Here is a 20,582-nt window from a genome sequence, read left to right on the forward strand (position 1 = left end):
ATCACTTAAACTAATAAACATGTCACACAATACTTTGTGGGGCCTGGGGAAGAACAATATAATGAAATCAAGCAACGATCAGCTTTTAAAACTCCCCAGAGGACAGTCATCACAGGCTAAGTGATTTGTTACTAGTGTTACTTTTTTTTAACCTCATCTTTCCTCCATAATCATCCTGTTTATGCTCATACACCCCTTTACAGACAATAATAATACGCATAATAGCTACCCTTTACTGAGGGCCTACTATGTGCCAGGTACTTTGTCTCTAATCCTTACAACAACCTTAATAGGTAGGTATGGTTATCAATGTTTCAAACGGGAAAACTAACACTTAAGAGAAGTTACATATATTGCACAAGGTCATATAGCTCATAAGATCTGCCAGATACTCCATGCCTTACCTAACCTCAGTTGCTGCCCTCCAGGGTGGCTGGGGGAGGACTTCAGTCCTGGCTCACACGCCCAATCTTCATCAGCCCAAATATACAATCTGAAGAAGGAAAATCCTTGTGTTTGCTGTGCAGACTCTGTTTTGGGATAATTTGCTTGAGCTCCTCATCCCACTTCCAATCAGTGTGCCACATCGGAGGTCATTCTACACAGGACTTGTAGAAATGACATTGCTTTGCATTATGCTCCATTACATGCAAACAAAATTAAGTGCCATGGAAATTTGAATGTGAACCATTGGGTTCAAAGTCTAGGGTACTAGATATTGCATCATAGCCAGAAAACTATTTTTTAAACAGCAGAGAGGTTTTTTGTTATTGTTGTTGTTTTGTTTTTACTTATTTTCTCCAGTTCTCTGTGTATCCAAAATGCTTTTAGTTGATGTCATCTATGTAATTATAAACTGCATTAGGACACAGGGTACAAAATCAGTCTTTCACAAAGCATCACACTCTTGGGAAGCCTGTAACTATAGAACTTCTTTGTTCAATGTAAATAGGGATAGAAACCAAATAAAACATGTCTAATTTATACTCATATCTCTAAAGTCTTATTGTTGGCAGCAATAAGAAGCAGCTGAGGGTCCTAAAGTCATTTTGACACAAAGCTTCTCTCCTGCCATCCTCTCTGTGAAGCCAGCCCCATTATAGCTAATTTAACTATCCCTCACGACCAAAAGAACGCAACAAATCCCACCCCATCATGTAATTTAAGCAATATATTACTATCCAAGAATTTAAAATGATAATTTTAAAGACTGTGTGATAATAGTTGGTATGCTTATGGCCAATTTAAAAAGTAGAAAAATTTTATTTATGTTGTTGTGTCAAAAGAGCATTTTTGAGACATTAACAATTTTTCTCAGTATTTCCTTTTCTGCCTTGACCCTTCCCTCTGTTTAAACACAAGATTGGACCTTATTCATCTCAGGAAAGAGATCAAGAGAGCATCAAGCAGAGAAAAGGAGTCTTTTCAGATTTCTGAGTCTAATTCCTTCAGAGAACTGAAAAGATCCAGACAGGAAAAAGATTAGGAAAGAAGCATTGGAGGAGAAGCAGAGAGCAGAGACACTGCTAGCTAGTGTCTTTACTCCACAGGCTGAGCTCTGGAGAGGAGGCAAGACCCCAGAGAAGAAATGGTGGCATGGTAAATGGCTGAGAGCCCTGCAGAGTTCCCCAGCCCTGGCATGGCGTGAGGGTTAAACAATGATCGCCCCACACCCACAATTGACACAGAGAGAGCCCTGAAGTCAGAAGGGTCCACATGGGTTGTTATAATGGAGGTCTCTTCAGTGGCTGGCATTTAACGATGCTCAAGGAACAATCGGGTGATGTACATCTCAACACATGCTAGTCTAGCTAGATGACACTGAGGATTCCTAGCAAGCCTCCTAGAACATAGATACAACCCAGGAAAAGGCAAGAAGTATGGCAAATTGACTGAAATTCTGTTTCCATCACATCCAGAAGAATGGGATTGGAAACCGAAATGAATCTATTGAGTCAGAGGAAACTGGGAAAAGTTATGTATTTTGCTCTTTTGCATTTAAAGACTAAATTTCATACCTTCTAACCAGTGATTAAAACCAGAAGTGAGATCTGTGAAGTAACATTAAAAAAATGAGAAAACTTGTCATGATTTTTCTGAACCTTTGCTCCTTCATGACTTCAAAGGGGGATAATAAAAATGTCTATAGCTGAAAATCAGTATGCACATAAAGAAATAATAAATTACTATAAATGACACTAAAGTAATTATGTCTTAGGTTGTTAGATTGTGAATTTTTCTTTCCTTTCATTTCTATTTCCTGTGTTTATAAGGTTTGTTGTTCTTGTTTTAAGAAATAAAGATGAAAAGAAAGCAAGGAGTATAAATGAATGTATGTGCAAAACGGAAACAGACTCAGATATAGAAAACAAACTAGTGGTTACCAAAGGGGACATGGAAGGGGAGCAAATTAGGGATATGGGATTAAGAGATAAAAACTGCTCTGTAGACAATAGATAAGCAACAGGATATATTATATAGCACAGAGAATTACAGCCATTATCTTGTAATAACTTTGAATGGAGTGTAACCTGCAAAAGTACTGAATCATTATGCTGTACACCTGAAACTAATATAATATTGTGAATTAACTGTATTTTAATTTAACAAAAAGAGAGAAAGAGGAGACAGAAAAGAAAGGAAAGAAAAAAGAACTAAGGAATGAAAAACTTTTAAGTAATATTGTGTAGCTAGAACATGGGGCCAGTGAAGATGAAGTGGGCAATGTGGTTGGGGAGAATTTTAGAGGGCCTTAAATCTCTGACCAAGATATTTAAACTGTATCTTGTCATCAAGGAAGAGCCACAAAAATTTTAAAATATGGGAGTAACATGACCAAATCTGTTTAAAAACAACACTTTGGTAGTTTAGGGGTGGGATTCCTAGGATCAGAGGCAGGGAAATTAATTCCTAGGCTATAGCAATAATCTAGATAAAATCATGGAGCAACAGGCAGTGGTGGCAGGAATAGAATTTCAAGGGTGGATTAAAGAGCTAATTAGGAGGCAGCAATTTAGTGAACAATTGGTTCTGGGGGTGAAAAAAATCATCTCTGGTAATGGTACTGAGATGGAATATCTGAGATACAGAATCTTCAGCCTTGTCTTGAAGGAGCGGGTTTGAAGAGGAGGTTGAACAGTTCGGGTAGTTATTTGGGAAGTGGACACAACTGAAGACTGCTAAGGAATGCTGGTCACTTTAGCGACTGCAAAGTTAGCAACTTCAGACCACAGATACAGGTATCCTGTCTTGCGGTTCTTGGCCTCCCACTGTCCTTCTATAAGCTGCCTGACAGATGATGGGAAATGCCTGCAACCAGAGCAAAAATAAAGCACTGAAGCTTCCAGATCCTCAATGGTGAAGGTTTGGGGATCTGGGAACACTCTCCTGACACAGGAAGGAAAAGCTGAGTCAAGAGCTCCTGCCTCCACTTCCAGGAGCTTCGTCTTCTTGCAGTTTCTCCTTGCACCACGTTCTAGCCCGTGGAGCCAGCTGTCCCCAAGAATGGCCACAGAGAGCTTCCCGTTTTGCTCAAGCAGAAACGAGACCAGTGTGTTTGAACCGGATTTTATTAAAGACTTGGGGATTACAAAAGGTAAATACATTAGGAGAACAACATGAATCCCCCAAATTCATTAGATACAGCCCCCTCTCTAAATCACACAGCCCATCTCATCCTCATGAGCCCCAGGAAAGACACGGGAATTGCCCCCACCCCCCGCGCCCTCCTTCCTTAGCCTCAAACTCCTTTCTCTTTGTAGAAGCCATCTCTAACTCCCACCACGCCAGCATCACAGCATTCTGGATGAACGAATTGTATACTGGTTTATAGTTTTGTTAATAGCTGTCCTCAGTCGCCAGGAATCCAAAAAAAAAAAAAAAAGGTTGTATCATTTTTATTATACTTGAAGTTTTGAAGTAATAATACAACCTTGAAGAAGGCTTAACATTTAGAAAATTTTTTTAATTGCTTATACTTTAAAAAAACCTTCAGAAAATATTACTGAACCCTTCTGAGATGGTTCACAACAAAGGTCCTCCTGTCCACTGTTGATGGAGCCAATAGAATGAGGCTGAGTTTGGTTCAGAAGCAAAGGAAAGTTTTATTCGTTGATCAGAGAGTGCACAGGTACAAACTGGTGGGCTCTATAGCCGCTCTTCCTCCACCTCGAGCCCACAGGCTGTGGGCGGGGCTGCCTTATAGGGATCTTCAACAGGGAGCGGGCGGAGTTCCCGAAGGGCAGAGATCTCGCGGGACAGAGTCCCCGCTGCGCAGGCGCAGCTGTGCTGTTCTCGGCCCAGATCGCACTGCCGGGCAGGTCTCTGCACACAGCCCACCGCCGCCATCTTGAATTGCGGTATCAGCCACAGCAGTTGTGCCCACGGCGCCCCGAGCTGAGGTGTGGGATACAGCCTTTTCCTATGCGGTTCTCTGTCTGAAGGGCCGGGTCCAAGGCCTCTGAGTGGCACCCTAGCAAGTGAAAGCAGACTAAGCACCAGGGAAAAGGAAAAAAAAGGTTAGACTTTTTTATTACCCAGATTCTATTTTTATTCCCTGGGAATTATTAATAGGCTTTGCCGGTGACAAAAAGCTTTAATGTTTTTGTATAATCTCTCTAATGCTTATATTTTTTATATAGTTTTGATTATACTGTATCTGTTTCTTGTTGTATTTGTTATAGCATAGCCGTGCTTTCATGTTGGTTTCTATATCCTTTATTTTATCTTTTTAAATGATTCCTAAAGTTCCATAATTATATTACTGTTTTTATAATTGGGGCTATTAGATTGCTTCCATTATGAAATAATTTTTAACTCATTTTTTCTGATTATATAAACATACTAATTGTAGAAAATTTGGAATATAAGAAAAATCGTAAAAATCCCCTCTCCATGAAATTATGACATAGACCTACAGATTTGATTTCAGTTTTTTTCCTTTAGCCTTATACGGTTGTGTGGTATATCCGGTTATGAGGATTTGACCTAACATGGTTATTTGTCATACAGGAAATGAGTTCTAAGGTTATGACAAGTCATTTGATCCTGTTGAGGTTCTCGTCTCAGCACAAAGTCCCAGGCTCTCCTTCCCCACACTGAGATCAGCCCAGATCCCAGCTTCTAGACGGTACTGCTGCCACCAGTAGCCCCCGGGCAGCCCTGTCCTCCCAGAGCTCGCGTGCTCCTCCAAGCTGCAGCTCTTCTTCCCTCGTTTTCTTTTCTTCCTTTCTTTGGAAGAAACAAGTTCTTGCAGACTTCTGCCCCTCTTGTGAGACCAGCAGACTCTCCAAAAATGTGTCCTCTCCAGGGCTGGTTGTCCTGCATTGAGGTGTTTCCCAGGAGCCCCCAGTCTGCAGTGCCCAGAATGCTCGAAGCAGAAATTGGTAGTTTTCTTTACAGCCCAGGTCTAAAGTGGAGAGAACAGACTGATGGAAAAAAAAAAACCTTGGTATATTATTTTTTACATTGCTGAGTGTTTTATAATTGCTTTACTCAGCAAGCCTGGGAAATATGTAAGTAGTCATCAATTTCACAGATGTGGGAATTAAGGTTCAGAGAGGTTAAATGACTTGCCTTAAATAGTCACAAAATTATATCATTAGACAGTCAAATGAGAACTCTCTTTCCTATCAAAATTACACTCTTCTTAGGGTAAAAATAAATGATACTGTAATAAAGAAAGTACATGTGTTGGCCTAATAAGGGGGTGGGGGGCAAAATAGCAGGGAGAACAGGGTGAAAGGAGAGTGGAAGGGCACAGTGAGATTCCAACAAAAGCCACAGATTGTAGGAAAAAAAAAATTTGTACCCTGATGCTTTAAAAATGCTTGTTTGTATGTATGTTTAGGGAGCAGAGGGAGAGAGGGAGCAGTTCTTAGTTTGAGCCACACATTTGCCAGTTGGCTCACCTTCATTCTTGTAAGAACAGAATGGAGTTTTTCTTCTTGCTCCTCACCTTCAGGGACATTTTCAGTTTTGCATTTGGAGATACAGAGTTTATGTCTCACATCAGATTAGTGTCAGTGCCCACTACAACCAGCATCTTCACTATGCTCCTCATTGTTCCTCCAGACCATGCCATGGTCTTCTGCCCACCCTAGTGCCTGGCACTGCCTCAAACTCCTGGACAACCATCTCCCCCAACCCACCCCAAATCATGCTGCCACCGCCATGCTGGCTTCAGAGGAGGGGCGGGGCGAGAAGGCTACATTTCCTTCACCGCCTCAACCCTCAGGTTCTCATAGCATCGTTGAGCAAGGCTGTGGGGTGTAGCACGCTCTAGCCAAGGTTTGAGGTTGATCAGAGGCAATGTCTCTTGGTGACTGAAGGGCCAGATGGGAAGACTTCCTTTCACTGTATAGCCTTTGTGTAGCCTTTCAGTTGTGTATTCGTTGTTTATTACCTAGCCACAAATAAAAACTAAGATAAAGCCATGAATACTATATATATATCTGTTTCCAGAGTCCAAGTAAAGGAAACCTCTGGTGGAGTCCACTCATGGGCGTGTGTCGGTTCTGCGCCTGGCTTTTTTGTCTTGGGATCACCTCCCTTACTCACCCACTCTTGGCTAGTAAAAGTCACAGTTCAGTTCTTCACAATGAGAATCTCCATTCATTGAAAGAAACCCTAGCCTCCTGACCACATCATATGTCTTGACCAACAACAATCCATAGGACACAATACTCAGCAGGAGTCTAGTTCTCAAAATCTGAATAATTTCACCTAGAGTAACCATTACAGAATTGTCGTCTAGAACAACAGTAGTCCAGGATGGCCTTTGCCAATCCATTTCCCAATATTTTCAGGGGTCTCTCTGGCAGGTGAAGGGAAGACATGACTCCTCACTCTCTTTGTGGTCTCCTGATCTTGACTCTAGGTGCCCTGTGGGTAACACACACACCCACACAATTCTGAAAGACAAGTAATAATTCTTAGAGATTATTCTGTCTAACGTAAGTCATATGAAATGGAAAAAAACCTTCCTAAATGCTCTGACAGTCTAGGGAGCGTTACCTTGAAATAAACGCTGAGAATAGACCTTTATCTTATTATCCAGTGTCATTATTCTTTTCCTTTCTTTAATCTCCGGCTTCTAGGCTGTGGCCTAAAGCTTTACAGGTGACAGAGACACTGCCCACTACCAGTCTTGCTCAAACAGAAGACCCATTCACCCCTGGTCTTTATTCTTAACTACTTAAAAAACAAACAGAAAACTGACAGACATTTTGAATTCACAGATTTACACTTAGGCCAACTTTAATTTTCAGGCAGGGAATTCTATCACACCAACTATCTCTGTAAGTGGAATGGGATCTGTAAAACAATTACTTACCTCCACCCTGCCCGGCACCCAGAGAGAGCTCCTAGCAGCCATGTTTTGGGATTTTTTTGTTTGTTTTCATTTTTACATTTCCATTTCTTTACATGATGTAATGTAAGCTTAGGCCTATTATAGAGAATAAGTATGAAAAAGATCATTTAAAAGGCGAATGGTCAGATGTTAGCATTGCTGAGTATATCCTTCTGGTTTTTAATTTTCCTATACCACTTTTAAATAAAATTGGAATTCTACTGCATAGGTTATTGCAGAGAGAAAGTTCCTGGATGCTTTTCTGCACTACCACTCTTGGTGCCCACTTTTATTTTATGTGTAATTTACATATCATAAAATTTACCTTTTTAAAGTATAAAATTCAGTGGGTTTTAGTGAATTCACAAACTTGTACAACCATCACCACTGTCTAATTCCAGAATATTTTTATCATCCAAAAAGAAATTCCATGCTCCTCAGCAGTTCCTCCCCAGTTCCCTCTACCCTCAGCCAGGGGCAACTACTAAGCTACTTTCAGTTTCTTTGGATTTATCTATTTTGAAAATTTTATATAAATGGAGTTTATATAATATATGGCCTCTTATGACTGGCTTATTTCACTTACCCTAATATTTTCAAGGTCCAACTATATTGTAGCATTTATCAGTACTTTATTCCTTTAAATGACTGAATAATATTCTTCTGATATGTCACATTTTGTTTATCCATTCATTAGCTGATAAACATTTGAGTTGTTTTCAGTGTGGGGCTATTATGAATAATGCTACTATGAACATCTGTGTACAAGTGCATATATGTTTTCATTTCTCTTGGGTATATACCTATGAGTAGAATTAATAGATCATATTATAACTCTGTGTCTAACCATTTAAAGAATGGCCAAGCTGTTTTCCTAAGTAGCCACACCATTTTAAAGTCCCAGCAACAGTGTATGAAGATTCCAACTTCTCTGCATCCTTTTCAACACTTATAATTGTCTGTCTGTTTAATATAGCCATCCTGTGGGTATGAAGTGGTATCATGTGGGTTTGATTTGCATTCCCTGTTGGCTAATGATAAGCATTTTTTCACATGCTTGCTGACCATTGATATAATCTTCTTTGGAGACCTATGTTTTCAGATACTGTACTCATTTTTTAATCAGGTTATTTGTTACTTTTTATTGTTGAGTTGTAAGAGTTCTTTATATATTCTGGACACTAGACTTTTATCAGATACATGATTTGCAAATTATTTCTCCCATTTTGTGTGTTGTCTTTTCACTTTCTTGATAACGTCCTTTGAAACACTAAAGTTTTCTTTTTCGATGAAGTTCTATTTTTTTAGGTAGTTGTGCCTTTTTGTGGCATAATCAAAGGTCACAAAGATTTACACCTATGATTTCTAGTAAATTTTATAGTGTTAGTTCTTTCATTTCGGTTTTTAATCCATTTCTTAAAAACAGCTTTAATGAGGTACAATTGATTAATACAAAAAACTGCTCTTATTTAATGTATATAATTTTATAAGTTTTGGATATAAGCATACACCCAAGAAACCCTCACCACAATCAAGGTAATAGGCATGTCCATCACCTCTAGACGTTTCTCTAAGTTCCTTTGTTTGTTTGTTTTTTCTTTAATCCATTATGAGTTAATTTTCATATTTGCTGCAAGGCAGAAATCCAATCTCATTCTTTGACATGTGGATTTTTAATTATCCCAGCACCATCTTTTGAAAAGATTTTTCCTTGCCTGTTGAATTATCTTGGATCCTACTAAAAAATTAATTGACCATAAATACAAAGATTTATTTCCAAATTTTCAGTATTATCTCATTGATCTATATATCTGCCTTTATGCTAGTACCGTCTAGCTTTTTCAGAAAAAAAAAAAAAGATGGGAATTTGATAAGGACTACACTGAATCTACAAATCAGTTTGGACATTATTGCCGTAATGACTTTAAGTTTTCTAATCCAGGAATGCAAGATAATTTTCCATTTATTTATACCTTCTTTAATTCTTTCAGTGATGTTTTGTAGTTTTCAGCACACAGGTATTTACTTCTTTTGTTAACTTCAACCCTAAGTATTTTATTGTGTCTGATGCTATTATACATGGAATTCTTTTTTTTAAACAATTTTTATTGATTTATAATCATTTTACAATGTTGTGTCAAATTCCAGTGTTCAGCACCATAAGATCTTGTGTATATTTCCCTGTGCTATACAGTATAATCTTGTTTATCTATTCTGCAATTTTGAAATTGTAGAATATACATGGAATTATTTTCTTAATTTAATTTTCAGATTATTTCCAGTTTATAGAAATAAATTGACTTTTGTATGTTGATCATCCATCCTGTGACATTGCTGATCTTGTTTATTAACACCGATAGGTTTTTTCATGGATTCTGTAGGATTTTCTACATGCCAGATCATGTCATCTGCAAATAGAGATGGTTCTTCCTTTCTACTCTGAATGCCTTAAAAAAATTTTTTTTTATTGCTTACTTGTGCTTGCTACAACCTCAAGTACAATGTTGTTTCTGATAAAAAAACTTTAAGTTTTTCACTATTAAGTATGATGTTAGTTGTGGATATTTTGTAGGTGTCCTTTAACAGACTAAGGAAGTTCCCATCTATTTGTAGTTTGTTAAGTATTTTTATCACGAAATGTGCTAAATTTCTGTTAAATGACTTATCTCCATCTATTGTGATGATTTTGTGATTTTTGTCCTTTATTTTATTAATGTGGTATATTATATTAATTGATTTTCACTTAGTCAACCTTGCATTCCTGGGATAAAACTGATTTGGTCATGGTGTATAATTCTTTTCATATATTGCTGGATTTGGTTTGTTGGTATTTTGTGAGAGATTTTTTGATATGTATTCATAAAAGATGTTAGTCTTTCTTTTTTTCCCTTGTGATGTCTTTGTCTAGTTATGGTGTCAGAGCAGTACTGGACTCATAGAATGAGTCAGGAAATGTTCCCTCCTCTTCTATTTTTTGAAAGAGTTTGTGAAGAATTCATATTAATTATTCTAGAAACATTTGGTAAAATTCACCAATGAAGCCATCTGGGCCTGAGATTTTCTTTGTAGAGAGTTTTTTTGTTTTGTTTGATTTTGTTTAGCTTTTTAATTACAGATGGCTTCATTGGTGAATTTTTTTGCCGGTTATAAGTCTATTTAAATTTTCAGTTTCTTCTTGAGTCAGTTTTGGCAGTTTGTGTCTTTCTATGATTCCTCAGTTACACTTAGGCTATCTTAATTTGTTGGCATGTGAGTGTTCATTGTATTCCCTTATAATCCTTTTTTACTAATGTAAGATCAGTAGTGATGGCCCCTCTTTCATTTATGGTTTTAGTAATTTGAGTCTTTCCCCTTTTTTCTTGGTTATAGACCCTTGCTTTTTAACAAATATAGAATGGTTCATGCTCCCCCACTACTCACCTCACTCTACTTCCTCTTAGTCTGAGATTGAGGAGGAGAATCATTAAGAGAAAGAGGTTGGATATGACTTGTTCATTGACCTCTAAAGTGATTTCTTTTCACTCTCTTTGGTGCTTCTGAAAAGTAAGGATTTTTCAGTATTTTCTAATAGACTCAGAGATGTGGATAACAATAAGAATTGAATCAACAAATGTAGCTCCATGAAAAAATACTTTTCTGTTATGAGTTGCAAGAAAATTTATATATAATATTTATAAATATGATTTCCTATTTATTTTGAACCTTCACTAGTAAACATTAAATTAGTTATTTGTTAAAATGTTAATAATCTATTAAGCTGTAAAAATTAATCATTGGCTACATATCTGCTAAAAGTATAAAAGTATGCATGGGAGGGATACAAATAAGACAATAGTTATTTCTGGAGAGAGAGAGTAGGAAAAGATTAGAGGTGGGGCTTTAGTTTTATAGATAAAGATTTGTTTCTTTTTTAAAAAAGACATAAATTTGAAGCAAATGTGGCATTTATGTTAACATATGCAAAATCTGGATGGGGGTTCTGTAGTAGTTTGATGAGCAGATCAAAACAGGGAATATTTAAATAAAAGACACGTTGAAGTTTTATATAGTGCTTTTTAAATTTAACGTTAAGTTACAGTAATGAGCAAAGGAAATGAAAAGACAAATTATAAGAGAGGAAATGAAATTGCCCCACCGAGATAACCCTGCTGGTTCAAGAGACTTACTCTCCCAGCATTAGGAATTGCCTTGGCTGAAAAAAGCTGCCTCCCCCAGGGGAATGCTCCTTTTACTCAGTCACCTTTCATCCAATGAATGGTTGAAATAGGGTATAAAATCCTGTTCCCTTCACCCCAACTTGGAACAATTCTCAAGAGACATTTCAGCTTCAGAATTCCTTATGGTTTATCTGAAACATTTGTTGAGACTGCCTCTCAGCCCAGCTTCTCCCTCTGTCCTGCCCTGCTTTCTTCCCTTGCCCCGCAGGTATTGACCCTAAGAACTTTCCAGTACACAAATCACCTCAGGATCTCCTTCCTGAAGAACTCTATGTGTAACATATAGGTAGGCATATAAATATAAAACCTCACTAATAACAACAAAAAAGCTCAAATTTAAGCCAGAAAACATTTAATTATGATGAAAGTAGAATGGTAGGTATTGTGGTACAGCAGAGTCTGCCAATTTTCTGTACGATGTCCATCTCCCCTTTTTACCTAGTAACAGAATCCTGATTCTATTTGAGGCAGCAATGTGCTCTACCAAAAGGATATATTTTCCAGCCTCCCTTGTTAAGTGTGGCTTTATGGCTAAGATAAAGCATTGAAATGTCAAAGCATTGCTGGACTTCCAAATAGGGTCCCTTAGGAAAATAGACTCAGATAGTTAAGTAGTCCTCTTTTGGTGTTCCTCTTCCTTTTTCCTATTGCCTGGAATGGGGACACAATGGCTAGAGCTCCAGCAATTATTTTGTGACCCTGAGGATGGCAGCCATGGTGAAACACGGAGAAGCTGGGTGCCTAATGTTTTCATGAAGCACCATATCATCCTATATTGCTACTTCTGGGATTAACAAAATACAAGGGCTTTGAGGGTCTTATTTATGGAATATTGTTAATCTTAAATATTTTAGCCACTGTTAGGGCTAATTTAATTTTCGGGTTAGGTTTTAATTCTTCAATTTTTTTTTGAAGTGGCTATTACAGTGACTTTATTTATCTTTTGCCATTGTTAGTTTTTTAAACTGCCAGACCTAATTATAATTTAAACAGGGTAGTTTCATGTCCTGCTTGTAAAATAGAAAGAGAAAAAATATTTTGGAAAATAATTATTTGGCTTGTAAATGTTCTTATGGAGTAATCCTATTTCCCAGGAATAAATCCTAAGGATTATGTGTATGTGTAGGTGTATGAAGCCTTAAGAACAAAGACATTTACATTATAAGAAAAATAGAAACTACCTAAATAGCAACATAATACAATGGGTAATAAAATATGATACAGTCATTGAACTAAGAAATTTAAAAAGCAAAGAATATTTTATTTTAAAAAGCACTTTGTGCTAACAATTTAAACAATATTGACATTTATGAAGTAAAAGTAATATTCTTCCTCTCCTACTGTAAGGTCCACACCCCTGTTTACAGTCTAGTGCGTATCTTTCCACAGCTTTTCCTTTGTCTACACAAATAAATACAGATATGCATTCACATATAATGAAGAAAAATTGGATTATAGTACATATATAAAAAATTATCACGGAGAAATGCTCAAGGTACAATAAAAAAGTAAAATAAAAAGTTTTATAAGTAATATAAAAAATTTGATGTATAGCAAGATCTCAATTACATCTCAAAAAGTGCCTAGAAATAAAGACTAGCATGAAATATATGATAAACAAATATGTGAATAATAAATGGATATTAAGTATATATTGCTCCTATTAATAAGTAGTTTACTATTGATAATAAATACTGTTTCTCTTAGAAATGCAGTTTTCTCCACAATCCCAACAAGACTAAAAGTAAAAAGACACTTCAGGGGAAATAATGGGAGGTTGAGGGCACATGTTTGAACCACCTGCCTCCCAGTCCCATCCAAAATGACCTAGAAAATTTTAAAATATGTAAAACCCTAAATCAGTACTGGAAGCTAGGGAAGGAAACCATACAAATGCCAGAAACTTCAAAGAATTTCTTCTAAATCCTGTGCAGTTGGGACCAGATTAAAGGACATCCAGGGCCAATTTGCCAGGGACGAGGTTCCTGGAGGCCAACTGCAGGGCCCATCAGTGATTCTTTGGGCTCTTGGAAATTGAATGAGTTTGAGGATAGCAAAGGTAGCAAACCATGGTAAATGTTTCAAGCATAAGGCCCAAGCACGGTGGCAGTAGTTGTGTTACTGGATGGTTCCCCCAAGCTTCAGAGACCGGCACTGTGTCAGTGAGCTGGGCATGAAGGGGATGCCTGAGTGGCTCCCTCACGCAGCAGGCTGTCGCCAGCAGCAGCGCTCTTTGCTGATGCAGTGGGCCCCCGGCTGGAGACCAGGCCTGGGCAGCTGCACCTCACACCAGCAGTGAGCCTGGGGGTCCTTAGAGAAACCCTGGACAGAAATTCCACCACCAAATCTGTCAAATGCACAGCCCTTTCACAAAATACAAGGAACAAACTTTACAAGTTGAAGTATAGATAGAGATTTTTTTCAGATTTTGACCTCACCCTCACACAATACATAAGAATTAATTTGAAATGGATCACTGATGTAAGTGTGAAAAGTAAACCAACAAAGCTTCAAGAGGAAAATATAATGTCTTCATGATTTTTGTTTGAGCATAATTTCTTAAATAGGATGCCAAAAACTCTAGCCAGAAAATAAAACACTGAAAAATTGGACTTTATTAAAACAATTTATGTTTATTAAAAGACAATATTAAGAGAGTGATAAGGAGGACTACAGACTGGGAGAAGATATTTGTAATAGAAGAAATTGACAAAGGACTCATCCAGACTGTAAAAAGAATAACATTGGTAAGAATAAAACTGAAAAAAACAGCTAAAAATGGGTAAAATACTTTAACAGTTACTTTAGAAAAATTGATAGATAAACAAACACTAAGTGTGAACATTATCAGTTAGAGGCAAGTATCTAACAGTACCAAGTGCTGGCAAAGGTGTATACTCCAGGGCCCAGAATTCCACTTTTAGATATATACCCTATAGAAATAGTACTTAAATCTATCAAAATACATGTGCAAGGAAGGTCATAGCAACTTTATAACTTAATAAAGCCAAATATATATATTTTAGAATAACCACATCCATATGCAAAAATATGGATGAATCTGAACATAATGTTGAGCAAAAGAAAACAGACTTAAAAGAGTAGGATGATGTTTAGGTCCATTAAGAAGCAGATGCCAAGATTGAGTTAGAAATGCAAAAGATTTGCTGGGAATAGGAGTAGGGAGGGAAGGCCGTCAGGTCTGATATTTAGTGAACAAATGATGGGAAGCTGGGTAGAAAGAGTCTCAGCCAGAGAAAGTCTTGGCCAGTGCAACAAGCAGCTTCAGCAGCACCAGAAGATTACCCACAGAGGGGTTTCTAACAGCCAGAAATGGCAAACCCTGGTACCACCGTGCTCAGCTGACTTTGATGCAAGTGCATGACCTTGACGCAAAAGCTGAGGCAGATCCTGAAGCACTCACATCTGGAGACTGTCAACTCCTTCTGGCAGATTGTCTCTTGAAGAGAAATCTGAGTGACAAACCTACACCTCCATGGCTGCCGCAGGTACATACGTATCTGATTGCACCTGTATGAAGTCGAAAGCCATCCAATAAAGCAAGGTTCTGTGACTGAGGTGGGGTAGGGAAAAGCCTGCTGGGTGGTAGGAAATACTCTGTTTCTAGATCTACACAGTGTTATATTAAGAGTGTGTGTGTGTGTGTGTGTGTGTAAAGATAATTTGTACAGTTTATGATATATAAGTTATACATGTTTAACAAAAAAAAAGAGATGAAATTTCCTCTTCAAGATTGCACATAGCCCTGATCCCTGAGGTTGTTAGTAGTTACATGAAGGAACTAGCCACATACCTTCTTCTCAGATTTAAGAGATCCCTAAAAGTATTTTTAAGAAAAAGAAGAAAAAGACTTTTTAAAAAGTCCTCTCACCTGGCTTCTGGAGGAGATAACTAGAAAGAATCTCACTGTTTAAATATAAGTAAACAGAAAACTCCCATATCAGGTGGGACTAGGTTTGACTGAGACAGAAAATCCAAAATAATAGTAACCTCAATGAGAGAGAGTTTATTTCAGTGTTACCTAAAAGAAGCCCAGAAGGAGACAGTCCAGGCCTGATCCGGTGCTGCTCAGCGAGCTCCTTCTATCTCAGTGTTCTGCCATTCTTGGCACATGGTTTTTACCTCACTGTCCAAGAGGCTTTTTGAGCTCTAGTCATCATATCTGCATTCCAGCCATAAGAAAAGATGACGAAAGACACCCTCCCTTCCACTTAGAGACACTTCCCGGAAGTTACACAGAGCACTTCCACTTACCTCCTACTGGGTGGAACTTAGTTTTCTGAGCACACCTAGCTACAAGAGAGTCTGGGACATGTAGATTTTATTTCAGGGGCCAGGTGCCCAGCTAAAAAGCAGAGTGCTATTACTGTGGACAAAGGGAAAATAGATGTTGGGGGATAACTAGCAGATTCTGCATAACCCCACAAAGAATTTGTGGCATAAAGGAAAGAAAACACAGGGTGCAAAAGGTAGAGGAAAATCAGATCAAAGAAACATATATAGTTTAGGAACAGAAATTTTTAGATACATCTGTATTATGCTCTTAATTTTTAAAAATATATGTACACTTGAAAATGAGGGATAAAAGGTAAATTGGACAGAGTTGAGGAGGGAGTTAGTTGAGAGAGAGAAGCATTTTGAAATTAATTATTCCATTATGAGATTTTGTACTTCATTAGCAGCAGTGGAGAGCAGATCTGACAATGTAGAAAGCTGAATCATTAATACAGTTGACAAGTTTGATGAATTTCCCATGGTGAATAAGACAGGGAAAACAGACAAGAGAGATGTGCATTTGGAGAGATAAGATCTGTGGTACCTGAACAGTGATGAGTCACTGGGTGGATAATGGTGGTTTTGAAGAAACAAATTTGAAGAAATAGAAGAGGAATAATATTTAAGACCACAAACAAAGGAGCTATTTGTAAGCTGAAGGTAAATTTTAACCTGCAGATCAACACAGCTTCTTAAATACCAGGAAAAAATTAATAGATGAATAGAAATCTGCATCCAGACACATCCTGGTCAAACTCTCAGTTTCAAGGTGAAATAGACTTCCAAAAGAATCCAGGCAGAAAAAGTGTTGTTTACCCACAAAGGAAGGGGGATCGTTTTTCCTCTGATATCTCCTTAGCTGCATTACAAGACTAAACAATCTATGGAATGAAAAAGTGAGAGGACAGGAAGAGCAAATCCCCTCGGTGATTTATCAGGATTGGGAAGTGGAGGCTATACCCTTGTATTCAAAAGTGTGACTTTCTTGATAGAACCATTGTATCTTAAATTTCTAAGTAAAACTAGAAGATGGGGATATGTGGGGGACTGCAAGAAAATCCAGGTGATTTCTGCTACCTGTTATACAGCTGGTCGCACCTACATGGCAAGAATGAGTGACTGCAAAATAAGCAACAGACACTCTGTCAGAACACCACTGAAACCTTTTAACTCAAAGAGGTTTCATCAAACCAAGTCTAGAACAGGGGAAGTACCACCTTTTAATGTGGACTTAACGTGTGTGCAGGAACACACATTCAACTTCTGAGCCAATTGCTTTCACCTTCTGTTTGATTATAAATGAATACTGAGCAAGACTAGAACTTCATTTAGTCCAGGAGTCTATCATAGGATTCACGAGCCTTCAGTAGGGATCACAGAGATCTGAAGAGTTGGGCTATGAAAACATTATGCAAACTTTATTATGTGACCATTTTTCTGGGAATAAGATTCAACTTGAACCAAGTTCTCAAAAGAGTCTATGACCCTGAAAAAAACCCAGAACCAGTACTGATTGCTTTGTAAACATTTAAACTGAGAATGTGTTAAAGAAAAAAATTATTCTTGACACTTGTTAAAGAATGGGAAAGCAGACTTTATTCAGGGAGACTACAATGTGGTTTTGAAGTAGAGGAGAGAGATTGGGTTCGAGTCTGAATACAACAAAGAAAAGTGGGACATGTGGTCAAAGGAGCAGGATGGAAGTCAGTCGTTGGAAAATAACTGAGAGGGAATATCAGGGGTAAAGGGGGATTCTGGCTGAACTGACCTAACAGGATTCTAGCTGAACGCAGGCTAGGATGATCAGACATCACCTGGGGGTGATGGAGGATGAGGAACCTAATCAGATATCAAGGGGAGTCAGATGTGAAGGGTGGGGGGTTCTTACCAAACTGATTTAGCAGGATTCTTGCTAACATTGGACAATGCAGATTGTATGGAAATGAGAAATACAACCACAGAATTACAAATGTTGTTAAAGGCAATAGATAGCAGACTGAATACCATAGAAAAAGAAATTAATGAATAGAAATATAAATAAGAGATTGAAACTGACATAAGGACAAAGTGATAAAATGGTGAGAGAAAATAAGGAAAATATCAGGGAGAGATGCAGGAAATCCAATCAACATGTCCTAAAAACCCAAAAAAAGAGAAAATAGAATGGATATATTGAAAGCAATAGCCAAAGGAATAATAGGGGGAAATTGCTGAGTTTGTAGAATTAAAAGTTACCAGGTAGTAATGAAGAGACATAGGCACCTTGCCATATTCTGTTGAATCCTGTTACAAGATTTAAGGAGAAGAAAAAAAACCTCTAGAAGTAACCAGACAAGAAAAAAACAGCTTATTTCTTAAGCAGTGGTTCTCAACTGCAACTATGCATTAAAATCATGGGTGAGCCTTTTAAAAATACTAGTGTCTGGGCTCCATCCTTAAGCATTCTGATTTAATTATTCTGGGAGGAGCCTTGGCATTGATATTTTCAAAAATCTCCCCCAGTGATTTGAATGTGCAGCCAGAGTTGAGAACCAGTGCCCCAGGGAAAGAAAAATCATGGACTTCTCCTCCAGAGAACCAAATAGCAGCAGTAAATGAAGACTGGCTTCCAAGCTTGGGAGGAAAAGAATGCTGTACTTAGTCAAGAGGTCATTTGTAGGAAAGACCAATATTCTACTATTAGCCAGTGCTAGGAAAGTATTATACTCTCAATTTAGGGATACAATCCAGCCAAGCTAGGGATGGATCAAAAGAACAGAATGAAAGGGCCATGATGAAAAGGAATGGTAGGAAGCAAAGGAAACTAGTTGAACCAACAGTAACATCTTGGAGACTGTTACCAATCTGATAACAAGAAAAAATAAATTTCAAAAATATCTTCAAAGAAAAGTTGATCATGTAAAATAACGACAACAATTTAGATCTACATTCCGGGCTACATCAATCAAAACTGTGAAGTGGGGAGAGACGGTAAGGACAGTAAAAGCCTGAAAGATTTCTCAGTTGACATAGGTGACAATAGATACAGTTAACATTTCTAACCTTGATAAGCAGAGATAAAAATATTTCAGACAGCTTTTAATGACAAAAAGGTAATCACTAATAGAAAAAAATGTAATTGTCCCTTCCAAACTATTAGAGAAATAAGAGCTAAGAAAATACAGTTGGTGGAAATATAGCAGAATATAAAAACCATTGCGTCTCAGCCTTTTGGCCAAGATCAAGTGTTGGATATAAAAACTGCTGTACAATATGATCCCCATTTACTATATGTAGATATAATAGGAAAATACGAAAAAGAAACACCCCCGAATTATAACAGTGGTTGTCTCCAACAATCACTATTACGGGCCTAGGGTTTGTGTTCTTATTAATGTGTTTCAACTTTCTAAATATTCTACAATTAGAAAACTATTTTTGTAATTTAAAAAATCAATAAACATTAAATTTTAAAATTAATATTCATCTCTCTTTTATCTTGTATGCATTTCCATAGTGCTTTTTTACTACAAAGGATAAAAGTCAAGTTTTTAATGCTAATTTTAGCAATTACAGGATTTAAAAAATCTGATTCCACATGTTATTCAAGACTAAACACCTATGAATACTATAAAGGTGTTTCTATTAACATTTCTTACTAAATTGCTTTCTGGAAGTAACATGTTTGTGTAAAATCTTGCCAAAAATAAGAATATTAAAATGTGTTCTGCATTAAGAACAAATCCACATCATAAGTATATTAGAAGTTAACAAGATTTGGAAGTAAAAAAACATGAAACCAGAAGAACTCAGGAAAATGTGCTTGCAACTATAAATTCTGTAATTAATTTGCTTTACAAGTTTTTTGGAGAAGCTAGGTCACCAGTTGACAGTTTGGATCTGCTTTTTATTCCGTCAAAACATATAAAAGTATACACTACTTGTGGCCGGATTGTGGTCTAAATATATTTTCCAACCAAATATCCAGTTTTGATATGAAGAAAACTACATAATCATGTTGTTATTTAATTTTACTTCAGACATATTTTACTTCTGCCCAGCATAGAACTTGGAATTTTATTTAATTCTTGTTTCCTCAGACTTCTATAGCTTGAGGATACTAACAATTCATGTTAATGTTAAGAACTCAAATTCCATTCCATGGACTTCTATCCTACCTTCCGGCAGGACCATCGGCAGGGCCATCTGCAGAACCCCAGTTGCCTGTGCTTCTCAAGTATTTCTAGATGCTCCTGGATGTGCACTGTGTGTGCTCCTAGAGAGGTCTGCCTTCTCTGTTTGCATTTCTGACTGTGCTACCACCCTCTGGACACCCACTACATGCCGCCATGTCTGAGGGTTGCTCTGTCTTCTCCAACAGTGGAGGCAACAAAGCCCTTTGAGTCAAAGGCTTAAAGCTTCAGAGTGTTGCACTGGGAAGGATGTCTCATTCCTCTCTTGGCATTGTGCAGCCAGCCAGTTCCCCTCCTGCCTCAGCATCATGTTTTGAAATAGAGCAGCTCCTGGTTTTTATTTCTGATAGTCCTGCTTTCTTTCTGTGGGGCTCGGATATAAGTCCAGGCCTGGAGTTAAAAGCTAAGTGATAACCACCTTGCTGAACTCAAAATCATCCCTCCCATCCTATTGCCTAGCTCCTTCTTCTCGTATGGTTGGGTCCCTCCCAGGATGCTTCTCAGCCAACATTTAAGGTTTCTGGTGGTAGATTTCTGATGGGTTCT

At 37.7% G+C, this 20,582-nt stretch overlaps 1 long non-coding RNA gene across 4 annotated transcripts in view; it reads left to right on the forward strand.

Annotated features, from left to right (window-relative positions):
* Positions 1-4,326: 4,326 nt before the first annotated feature.
* LOC140696359 (uncharacterized) overlaps positions 4,327-20,582 on the forward strand; it is a 62,845-nt gene continuing 46,589 nt past the window's right edge. For all 4 annotated transcript variants that reach the window (XR_012072574.1, XR_012072573.1, XR_012072576.1 and 1 more), the window contains exon 1: positions 4,327-4,517. This is a non-coding gene — a long non-coding RNA (uncharacterized lncRNA). The remainder of the gene's footprint in view (positions 4,518-20,582) is intronic.

Source organism: Vicugna pacos, chromosome 1, assembly GCF_048564905.1.
Source record: "Vicugna pacos chromosome 1, VicPac4, whole genome shotgun sequence".
Taxonomy (NCBI): domain Eukaryota; kingdom Metazoa; phylum Chordata; class Mammalia; order Artiodactyla; family Camelidae; genus Vicugna; species Vicugna pacos.